A 12,139-nucleotide genomic window follows, 5' to 3' on the forward strand; every position below is an offset into this window, starting at 1 on the left:
GAAAAGCATACCTGGAAGGTGGCAACAATCATCCTGTTTCTAAGCTATTAGGCATGTATACATGTTCCTTCTTAGAGTCACCTGTCAACCTCGGTGGGAGGACAATGGCTAACACAGAGGTCAGTTTAAGAATACAGAGCAGGAGGAAATTTAACTCAGAAAATTTGAGATGGGGAGTTCACATCGTGGTGCAGTGGTTAACGAATCCAACTAGGAACCATGAGGTTGCAGGTTCGATCCCTGGCCTTGCTCAGTGGGTCAAATCAAAGCTGTAGCTGCTGCCCTACGCCAGAGCCATAGCAACACAGGATCCGAGCCACGTCTGCGATCTACCCACTGAGCGAAGCCAGGGATGGAACCCAATTTTTCACATAATTTTAACTAAAACTTTAAAACTGAAAATGTTACTGTTATGTCACAATAAACAGATGTGTTATGGAATATAATGCAATATTTATATAAATTTTACAAGTATTTCAGGTTTGAGATGGCTGCCTGGCCGCACATTAGAATTTTATCCATATGACATGTATGTCTACTTTCTTCTATGGTTAGGGAATATTTCATTGAAAACATTAGAGAATGACTCGATTGTAGATGATGTCTTTACATGGATCAGTTAATTCCTACAGGAACCTTTTTCTACCACTGATCCATACATTACAAATATCATTAGTTTTCTAATTTTTTTGTCTTTTCGTACTCCAGCATATAGAGGTTCTCAGGCTAGGGGTCGAATCGGAGCTATAGCCACTGGCCTATGCCACAGCCACAGCAATGCCAGATCTGAGCTGCGTCTGTGACCTACACCACAGTTCACGGCAACTCTGGAAACTACCCACTGAGCAAGGCCAGGGAACGAACCTGCGTCCTCATGGATGCTAGTCGGGTTCATTAACCACTGAGCCACGACGGGAACTCCTAGTTTTAGGCCCCCTCTCAATTTTATCTTGCCTTTCTCTGTACTTCCAAGTAAGTTCCTCTAAAAGTTTACCCAGATTTTGGTCCTAACAGTCTGACTTGCAGTTGGTCCTTGCATTGCAAAGATGATTTTACAAGGACCTGGTAGTGGCAGTGGCTCGATTTAGAGGCATTCACTCAGTTGTGCTCTCTCTCCCATCCTGGAGAGTCCTGTAATCCAAATTGACTCCTCATCCCTAACTTAAGCATTTTTTAAATTGAAATTTTTTTTGAGATGATCGTAGATTCACATGTAGTTTCAAGAATCAATACAGAGAGATCCTATGTACTCACTATCCAGTTTCTCCTAATGGTAACATTTTGCAAAACTAATACAACACCACAACCAGGACGTTGACATTGATGCAACCCATCCATACTTTTCAGATTTCCCCAATTTTATTTGCACTTGTGTGTATGTATGTTAAGTTATGCACAATTTTCTTTTTTATTTTTAGGGCCCCACCTGCGGCATATGGAAGTTCCCGGGCTAGGGGTTGAATCAGAGCTGCAGCTGTCAGCCTAAGCCACAGCCACAGCAATGCTGGATCTGAGCTGCCCCTGTGACCTACACTGCAGCTTGCGGCAAAGCCAGATCCTTAACTCACTGAGTGAGGCCAGGGATTGAACCTGCATCCTCATGAATACTAGTCGGGTTCTTAACCCACTGAACTCTACACACAATTTTATCACCTGTCTTGGTCTGTGTATTCAGCACTACAGTCAGGCTATTGACAGTTCCAACATCACAGGGATCCCTCGTGCTGCTTTATAACCACCCTGCCTCCCTCATCTCTACCTCCATCCCTATGCCCTGGGAACCGCAAACAAATATGTCCTCCATTTCTAAAATTGTGTTCTTTCAAAAATGTCATATAAATGAAATGAGATAGTGCATAGCCTTTAGAGACTGGCTTCACTATATGTATTAAAGAGTCTGACTCCAGTTTTGGATGTGTGCTGACAGCTTTGTGGCCTCACTTTTCCCTCTTGCCCTTAGGTCCCACCTCTGGGCAAGCTGACAAGTAACCAAGTTCTTCTTCCTTTGGTGCCATCAGGAGATTCAAACCTCGTGGGTAGGGCCCTACCATATGTGGGAACCCTCACCTAAGCCCCACCCCTATAAATAATAACCACAATAAAAACCCCAAGCCAGTCTCCTTTTTCCACCTTCACAAGTCATGTTTGGGCCTGCTTGGGAAAGCTGCCTAGGCATCTCCTAAAAATAACATTATGTGAGTAATAAACCTTTCATATCCTCTTGATGTGTATGTAGTGTCATCAGTATCAATATCTGAACCACATTTATGATGGGAGTCCATCATATTTCTATAGGATGGCCACTGCATCATTATTTCCTGGACATTCATCCAAGTGGTTGCACATATCACTAGTTCCTTCCTTTTCATGGCTGAGTAGTATTCCAAAGTCTGGATATACCTCAGTGTATTTAACCATTCACCTGTTGAAGGACATGCTTTGGTTTTTAGTTTTTAAATATTATAAAAATTTTATAACCTCATGATCAGGTTTCTGTGTGAACATAAATTTTATTTCTCTGGAATAAATGCCCAGGAGTATAATTTCTAGGTCATATGATATTTACATTAAAAAAAAACCTGCCAAACTATTTTCTAAAGTGATTGGTTACCTTTCTACCAACAATGTACAAATGATTCAGTTTCTGTGCATCCTCACCAGCATTTAGAGTGGTCACTATTTTTTATTTTAGTCATTCTGATAGGTGTGTGGTGATATCACACAACCTCTAAGATGGTATTAATTTTCATGGAAGCCCCAAATCTGCTCTGTCTGCCCTGCCATGCAAAAGGGCCAAACTCAAGAAGCCTGACTGAACTGTTACAAAGCTGAGGATAAGGTAGGGTCTCTGGAGCAGCCCATCATGAAATAATAGAATCTAAGCTTTGATTATCAGAGACATTTATCACTAGGAACCATTATCAATAAAAATCTGCTTGTACTTATTTAGTTATTACTTAGTATTTTGATTATTATTGTTATTGTCAGTAAGAGCCATTTCTTTTTTTTTTTATTTTTTTATTTTTTTGTCTTTTTTTTTGCTATTTCTTGGGCCGCTCCTGCAGCATATGGAGGTTCCCAGGCTAGGGGTCCAATCGGAGCTGTAGCCACCGGCCTACACCAGAGCCACAGCAACATGGGATCCGAGCCGCGTCTGTAACCTACACCACAGCTCACGGCAACGCCGGATCATTAACCCACTGAGCAAGGGCAGGGACCGAACCCGCAACCTCATGGTTCCTAGTCGGATTCGTTAACCACTGCGCCATGACGGGAACTCCAGTAAGAGCCATTTCTAATAAGCACCATTCAGATTATGGTCTTTGTAGAAGAACAATTGATGAGAAGATTTTTTTTTTTCCAAATTCCCTTCTTAGGGCATGGGATTTTAAACTTAGGCCTTATTGGCTAATATCCTGGGGTTTATGTTTGTCATAAGTACCAGATTACAAAACAATGTAACTTTAAGGATGCAAAAAATGGTGAAGCCTATTTCTATTTTCCCACAGCCCTGTGCCTTGGTCCCTCTTCTTTCTCCTGTCCCTGGACACTGGCTGCAACAAAGACTCTCTTTGTTACAGTTTTCAACAGAGCAAGCACTGACTCTGGGGAAGGTAATGGAAGCAATCCATCATCATTTTGCTCACTCAGTGACATCCCACACACCAGCTAATGCTCGGGCCCCTAGCCACTGGCTTCCCTACATAAGGGACCCTAATCCAGGCCTATAATTGGAGAACTTTGACTTTCCCCCTCATGATCTCACCCCAAATAAAACTTCCATTACAGGTTGAACATTCCTGGCCTTGCCAAGTAACTAGTTAACCGGGTAAGCTGCCTGAAATGTGACAATGGCTATAATGACTGGAGCTTGGGACAGGGTTACCCAGAGTCCTTCAAGGGCAGGTGGGTAACAGTGTGTGATTCAGGGGCTGTGCCAGAATTAAGAGGGCGTGGGAGAGCCAATGGCAAACTGAGGAGCAGCAAAAGCCCCAGAAATTTAAATTGGATCCAAAATGTTGGTGGTTGCAGCTTGCTGCCCTGGATTAAAGTGTTAATCTCTTTAAGGAAAGCTGAAAAGTGGCTCTTTAAAATCCTGCTCAGAATCAGATCAGTAAGAGAAAAGGACACAACCCTGTTTCAATAATCCAAGTTCAGCTGTTTTGTTTTTTTTTTTTTTTTTGAGGGGAGGGGCTCTATGAAACAAACTATGGGTGGGGGAACTTTCTGGCTGGTCCTGCTGAAAATCCTGTTGGGGCTGAGGTTTCCTTAGATAAAGAGATGGCTTATCCTGCAAAAAAAATTGCCAAGAGCATTGAGGTTAAACTTTGTTGAGATTAAGATAGTGGAAGGCAGAACTGCCAGCCCAATGCCAAAGCTGGAGTGGTTATATATATGAACAGAACACAAATCAGGAAGGAAAAAGAACTTTAAAGCTGGTATCTGTGATTTTCTTGTTGCATATAGAACTAGAAATGGAAAATAGTTCTTGTTGTTTTTTCTGGAAACAAGAGAGCCTCACCCCGATAAGACTAGCAGACAGATAAGAGAGATATGTGGAATTTAGAAGGGTCAGGAGCCTCAGGACTAAACTTCTAGATTTTAAAGAGTTAGAGTTAAGATTTATGGCACAAGGTCAGTAAATGGTAATCTCTAATTATGGTGAGATAAAATACCACTTGCAAAATATAGATCTTATTCTTTCTAAGAATTTATAAACAAGGATAAGTACTGATAAAGATTTAAAAGACATAGACAGGGGTTCTCTTGTGGCACAGTGGGTTAAGCATCCGGCATTTTCACAGCTGTGCTGAGGGTTGCAGCTGTAGCTTGGCTTCGAAGCCTGGGAACTTCCATATGCCATGGGTGTGGCCAAAAATGAAAAATTATTTGAGCATCTCCCCTCTACCAGGGTTTTTTTTTTTTTTTTTTTGCTTTTTAGGACTGCACTCTCAGCATAAGGAAGTTCCCAGGCTAGGGGTCGAATCAGAGCTACAGCTGCTGGCTTACACCACAGCCCCAGCAACTTGGGATCCGAGCCATGTCTGCCACCTACACCACAGCTCACAACAACGCCAGACCCCCAAGCCACTGAGCAAGGCCAGGGATTAAACCCACATCCTCATGGATACTAATCAGATTTGTTTTCTCTGTGCCACAGTGGGAACTCCTACCAGGCACTGTCTTGATCTTCATAACAATCCCTAGAAGGAGGTATAATTATCCTCATTTTACAGAGGAGGACACTGAGGGTCAGAGAAATAAAGAAACTTGTTCAAGTGACCATTTCACCCAACCAGTAAATGACTCTAAGAACCATGGTCTTTCTATTTGGATTTTTATGGAGAAAAGCAGTATGGATGGAGTGGACAGTCAGGGCTCTGGGACTTCTTTTAGAAAGACTTGGGATGCCTGACCCAGACTGGACCTGAGTTGGTCTCACAGCATGATGATCCTTGTGCTGAACCAACGTTGGAGTAGATAAGAGATTGCCATCTCACTTCCAGATGCCCGTCAGGTTAAAAGAACAAAGCCTGGAGCAAGACCTAGAAGGCTCTTTGTCGTCTGGCTCCTGGCTACAGTTGTGGCCTATCTTCCCCATCACATGCCCCGACGTCCACCCACCCCTAGTGAGATGTGCAGTTTTTTAAGACTGTGCTAGGCCTGTGCTGTTCCCCTTTGCTGGGTATACCCTGAGTTGCCTAATCAATACATTCCTACCTATTTAAATAAACTTGGCTTGGGTTATATACTCTGTGAATATATTCTGCTCTTTATCCCCTCACTTCCCATCTGCCAGAGAGAATTAGTCACTCCCTTGTCTGTGTCCTCAGAGCCCTGTTGAATATTTCTCCAGAGGCATTGTTGCCTTGTACCACAATGCGTGTGAGTCTGATGCATTCTTAAGAGATCTATATTTATTTTTAAATACTTCTGAGTATACTCTGCTGTCTTATGTGTTTGCCGCATAGTTTAGGTTCTAACCAAATGTTTCTGGACTCTAATCAAGAATGCACAATCCAGAGGCAAAGAACTTCTGTTATTCACATCTCCCTCAATACAGATACTTGGCCAATTAGCATAGTTCATGTCAGAATTGTTTTTTAATTGGTGAAGCTGGTGGCATTTAATTAACAGGATGCAAGTTAGAAATGGGGTGTTCGTGATGACTATAAAGATATTGAAGATAAGTGCATTAGTTAAAACAGTTTTGAAACCTTCTTCTTTTGCATGAATAGGACTTAAAACCTGTATCCTTAGAATGATGGCTGAGGAGTTCCCTTGTGGCACAGCAAGATAAGGGTCCACATTGTCACTGTAGTGGCTTGGCAAGGCCAAAACACACAAACAAAAAAAGAATGATGCCTGAGGTAAGTCTTCACCTGGTCTCAGGTCCCACCATGAACTCTGGAGATTCTGATTGCTCCATGCTGGCTATACTGGAGACAGAATTCTGCCTCTGGAATACTGACAATTGTTTTAAAAGAACCTTCTATGTAAGGTTGTATAAACTTCTTATTAATAAGTGTCTGTAGGTGAAGAAGAATTTTGCTGGTGGCTTGCTTTAATTATAACCAGGTAACACACTCTTGATTTGGCAATTCCGGGGCAGCTCACGTTTTAGCATCAGTAATCCTGCTCAGGTCAGTTTGCAAGACTCACTCACTAGAGTGTGAGCTTCTAGAGGGCAGAAATTTACCTACTTTAAAATTATTACTTAATTTAAAACTTAATTTAAAAATTTACCTAATTTTTCTAATTTAAAATTATCACCTAATGAATAATTCTAAATTATTCGCTAATTAAAAATTAAAGTATCTGTGAAATGTTTGAAAGTGAAAGGCATCTGGGAGATGGAGTTTAGATGCCCAAATATGAGAATTTCAAGGGAAAATGGCAAAGCATAATGAAACTGAAAAAACACAGGACCCACAATTATTATGCTTAAAGGGTGATTCTCTCCCTTACCTGGCTCTGAATTACAGACACGAAAACTAAGGATACAAGCAGCCTACATAGGACACACCTTACAAACTGATGCCTAAGGTAGTCCTAAGGACCATATTCTCAGAACCTGAGAAATGACTGGGGGACCCTTGAGGCAGGGCTCCCTGATCAGAATCACCTGTGGTGCTTGCTGCAAATGCAAATTCCTCATCACATTCCAGACCTCCTGAATTGGCACCTGTTTCTTTGGGCCCCAGGTGTCTCAATTTTTTTTTTTTTTTTTTTTTGTCTTTTGTCTTTTTGTTGTTGTTGTTGCTATTTCTTGGGCCGCTCCCATGGCATATGGAGGTTCCCAGGCTAGGGGTTGAATCGGAGCTGTAGCCACCGGCCTACGCCAGAGCCACAGCAACGCGGGATCCGAGCCGCGTCTGCAACCTACACCACAGCTCACGGCAACGCCGGATCATTAACCCACTGAGCAAGGGCAGGGACCGAACCCGAAACCTCATGGTTCCTAGTCAGATTCGTTAACCACTGCGCCACAACGGGAACTCCCAGGTGTCTCAATTTTTAACAAGTTTTCCAGAGGTTCTTATCTATATAATAACAATGAAATTAACAATTGTTCAGGGAAAATAAAGAAGCACTACTACTACATTAAAGAGTCACATTGATTGTAACAATATATCTCTATTCAGAAACATTAAAATGTGGCTGAAATGCACATCTTAGAATAAAAGCCAAGCAGTATCACCACGTCTTCCTAGATAACATATTTGTATTTTAACCAGGCCCTCACTGCCTAAGCAAAGATGAGGTAAATGTCAGGTTCCTTTTTCTATCCCGGAGCAAGCCAATGCGAGATATGTGGGGGCAGGGAAGTCTCTCCAGGGCACCTCACATCACATTAAGCTGGTTTTCTCCTTGAGTCTCTGACACCCTTTGCCCTGCACCTTTATGTCCTTAGAAAAGAAGTTGCTCTCTTCATTTTGAGATTTAAATATTGAGGCACAGAATGAGAGTAAACAACCCTGCCAAAGCCCCCTCTGAGAAAGTCAGTGGTCAGGAAAAAAACACACAAGCAGTGTTCTGAAGCCACGAGGCCTCTCCTTCCTGTGGGCTCGAGCATGGAGCCTTTCAGCAGATGAATTCCTGACCTAAAGAGTTCATTTCTTTTCCTTTAATATTCATAAACACACGACAGACAGAACAGAGCAGAGCACTGAGTGCAAATAAATCCATCCACTAGCAGTTTGACATCTCCTGTTTAGTTCCTCAGGGAAATCACAAGGAAAAATATCACAAGGGAAAAGACAGTATTCTTTAGAAAATACTTCTTTTAACAAGCAGGGGAGGAACGGAGTACTTCCCCTTCACAAGCAAAACTTTTAGAAATTTCCAGTGTTTTGATTCTCCCAATCAGTCAGTGGCATCTGTGGAGGATCTCCTGAGTGCAGAGGGCTGAAATAGACTGTGGGGAGGGTGGGGTGGGGGTGCCAAAGAAATAGAAAATATCATTTCGGCCTCAAGAAACAGAAGTTCTAGCTTCGGAGACAAACACATCTCACAAACAAAATGATTATATCTCTGAGTGAAATTCTGGAAAGCATTTGTTCATATTTCTGTTTACTAATCTGTCAATAGCCGTGACCCACAGTTGGGTAAAGGCAGCCATGGAAGAAATGCTGGAGGTGAGGTCTAAATCAGGGGGAGAGGAGGATCGCAGTGGGAACAGCATTCCCAGTGGAGAATTCCGGATTCAGGCGAAGGTACATGGTGGGAGGAGTGAGCAAGTCAAAGGGCAGTTGGTAGCATCAGAATCCCAGGCCGCAGGGGCACACTCTTGGTGATCACTTAGACTGGTGCCTTCCCACCCTTTGTTACTCACCACTGGTCACATTGGAGAGATCACTTTCCTGAGCTTGTCTCCTTAGTTATAAAAAGGATTAGATGTTTCTCATTGGGTTGCTTTTTTTTTTTTTTTTTTTTTCCTTTTGGCCTTTTCTAGGGCCGCTTCCTCGGCATATGGAGGTTCCCAGGCTAGGGGTCTAATCGGAGCTGTAGCCGCCAGCCGACACCAAAGACACAGCAACCTAGGATCCGAGCCACGTCTGCTGTGACCACCACAGCTCACAGCAATGCCAGATCCTTAACCCACTGAGCAAGGCCAGGGACCGAACCCGCAACCTCATGGTTCCTAGTCGGATTCATTAACCACTGAGCCACGATGGGAATTCCCTTGGGTTGCTTTAAGAAGGAAAATAATGTGCAATGCCTGGTAGATAGTAGACATTGAATAAATGGACAATTTGCCTTCAGAGTAGAGAATGATTAAATGTGAAGGTAAAATGAGAGAAGGAATTGAGGTCACTGGAAAAAAGAAAGGGAACCCCAGGAACCCCGAATATTCAAACTTTGTAGCACTTTCCTTGGAGATTAAAACCATGCCAGTGTAGAGAAAGTCTTTTTAACTTTTCAGATATTGAACTCCGAAAAAACAAAAACAAAAGCGTGACACATTGCTGACCAGGGCACAGGTGGAAATCTTGAGCAGTCAGAATTAAGGACAAGGAGTTCCTTTTGTGGCTCAGCGGGTTACAAACCTGACTAATATTCCTGAGGATGCAGCTCGATCCCTGGCCCTGCTCAGTGGGTTAAGGATCTGGCCAGTGGGTTACTGTGAGCTGCGGTGTAGGTTGCAAATGAGGCTCGGATCTGCTGTTGCTGTGGCTGTGGCTATGGCAGCTGCAGCTCTGATTCGACCCCAAGCCTGAGAACCTCCACATGCCGCAGGTGTGGCCCTAAAAAGCAAAAATAAATAAATAAATAAATAAACCCAAAGAAACCAACCAATTGTCAAAAACATATTTCAATAAGCTGACCTCTGTGGCCACAGATTCTAAGACATAATTAAGAAGCAAAGGTGAAAAAAGACCCCCAAAGGCAATAAAAATGGCTGCATTATTATTTAAGTGAGTGATTTCTGAGGACAGATGGCACATTTTAAAAATTCTTTCATCTGGATGGCCTTTATGTTATTAGGGCCCAGTGTACTTTGGACACTATCTGTGATCCTTTTTCTAGCTGGAGGGGAAAAGAAGGTTTTGTCCTCAGCTCTATCAGTCTGAGAAGCAGATGTCAACACTCAAATTAGGATAATTTGGAAAGGGTTTATTTACAGAGTGACTATTTGAAGAAGTGTGGTCATAAAAGAAGCAGAAGAGATAGTGCAGTGGCTGGTAATCAGAGCTGTTTCTATCCCTAGGTCTGTGGCTTTGAGGAGAGGAGAGAATCACATAGAAGCAAATTGCATTGAGAGAAGGTGTAATCTTTGTTGAGGGATGTAGCTAGAGGTGACCTTGCAGGAAAAGAGTCAGGGGAATAAATATTGAAGGGTAGCAGAATGTGCTTCTTTGGCTTAAGCATTATTTTGGGTTGATTATTTTGAGAAACAGCAGACATAGAAGAAGCAGAAGTTACCCTTTTGTAAGGAACACTCGCATTTATAAAGGAACTCTCCATGTAAGGATGTCTCCCTCTTTGTATTAGGAAGAGGATGACTGAATCACAAGAGACCCTTATCAATGGAGAAGGTGCCTCCTTAAATCTGTATGACAGGGAGTTCCCGGAGTGGCTCAGTGGTTAATGAATCCGACTAGAAACCATGAGGTTGCGGGTTCCATCCCTGGCCTTGCTCAATGGGTTAAGGATCTGGCGCTGCTGTGAGCTGTGGCGTAGGTTGAAGATGCGGCTCGGATCTGGTGTTGCTGTGGCTCTGGCATAGGTCAGTAGCTACAGCTCCAATTAGACCCCTAGCCTGGGAACCTCTATATGCCAAGGAAGCGGCCGGCCCTAGAAAAGGTAAAATAAACAAACAAACAAAAAATTCTGCATGACAAACTGTACCCTGTTTACCTTGGTTAGGTAATTTCCCAGGACTAGCCTCCTCCCATATCCTTCTTTTGTCTTTAGCTGAAGATAGAATTTAACCTGCAGTTCTAAGCCACCTTGGAGAGTTACTTTTTCACTGGGTATCTCCTGCATGTATATAATGTATACAAGTTAATAAACTTGTTTGTTTCTCTTCTTGTTAATCTATCCTTTATTACAGAGCTCTCAGCCAAGAATGCAGACGGATAGAAGTTAAACTTTCAATATATGAATGTTGTAGGGGGACAGAGTTCAATCCGTAATAGTTGGCCGTAGGGTTTATACAAACTTTTATTTGTTTATTTATTTATTTATTTATTTTTTGCCACCCCACAGCATATGGAAGTTCCTGGGCCAGGGATCAGATCTGAGCCACAGTTGTGAGCTAAGCCACAGCTGCGGCAATGCCAGATCCTTAACCCACTGTGCTGGGCCGGGGATTGAACGTCCCAGTGCTCCAAAGACACCACCAATCCCGTTGTGCCACAGCAGAAGTTCTGGGATTATATCAACTTTGATTGGTTTCTATGAATATGTAGGTAATTGCAATAGCTCACAGAACATCCAGAGACTCTCATTTTGATATAATTGCTCATCACATTAATCTTCCAAACATCTTTTTCTAGTATTGGATGTCCATCCTACCCCACTGACCCTTGAGTCGTGGAGACTCTGACCTGGGTCACTGATTTCCAGGTATCATATCCAGCATACATTGTTCTAATCTAGAGCTTCATTCAATCCTGTGAGTAGCTTTCTATTCTTATACAACGGCAGGCATCAACAAATTCCCTTTCTACTGAATCTAATGTGAGTTGAGTTTTTGCCATTTGTGTCCCCAGTTTCTGACTAGTCCTGACTAGGGATAGAGGGCATTTATTTGTGAGAATTTTGTCCTAATTACAGAGGGGCAGGAGAAATTCAGAATTGTCTTTTTTTTTTTTGTGGTCTTTTTAGGGCTGCACTTATGTCATATGGAAGTTTCCAGGCTAGGGGTCGAAATGGAGCTACAGATGCTGGCCTACACCACAGCCACAGCAACATGGGATCTGAGCCGCATCTGCGGCCTATACCACAGTTCATGGCAATGTCATATCCCCAACCCAATGAGCAAGGCCAAGGATTGAACCCGCATCCTCATGGATACTAGTCAGATTCATTTCTGCTGCACCACAATGGGAACTCCAGAATGGTCAATCTTAATTGAGATTGAGGCTAGTTTTCTAAACAGCAACGAGCCTACCCCTAAGCATAGCAGATG

The 12,139-nt window shown here is 42.8% G+C and overlaps 1 long non-coding RNA gene across 14 annotated transcripts in view; it reads right to left on the reverse strand.

The window, feature by feature from the left end:
* Positions 1 to 12,139, reverse strand: part of LOC146395551 (uncharacterized) — a 178,050-nt gene that overhangs the window by 52,024 nt on the left and 113,887 nt on the right. The gene's annotated exons all lie outside the window — the stretch shown is intronic.

Source organism: Sus scrofa, chromosome 16 (genome assembly GCF_054392235.1).
Source record: "Sus scrofa isolate SSC_HxYL_T2T_F1_AM1 chromosome 16, Sscrofa_HxYL_maternal_Yorkshire_Landrace_v2.0, whole genome shotgun sequence".
NCBI classification, from domain to species: Eukaryota; Metazoa; Chordata; class Mammalia; order Artiodactyla; family Suidae; genus Sus; species Sus scrofa.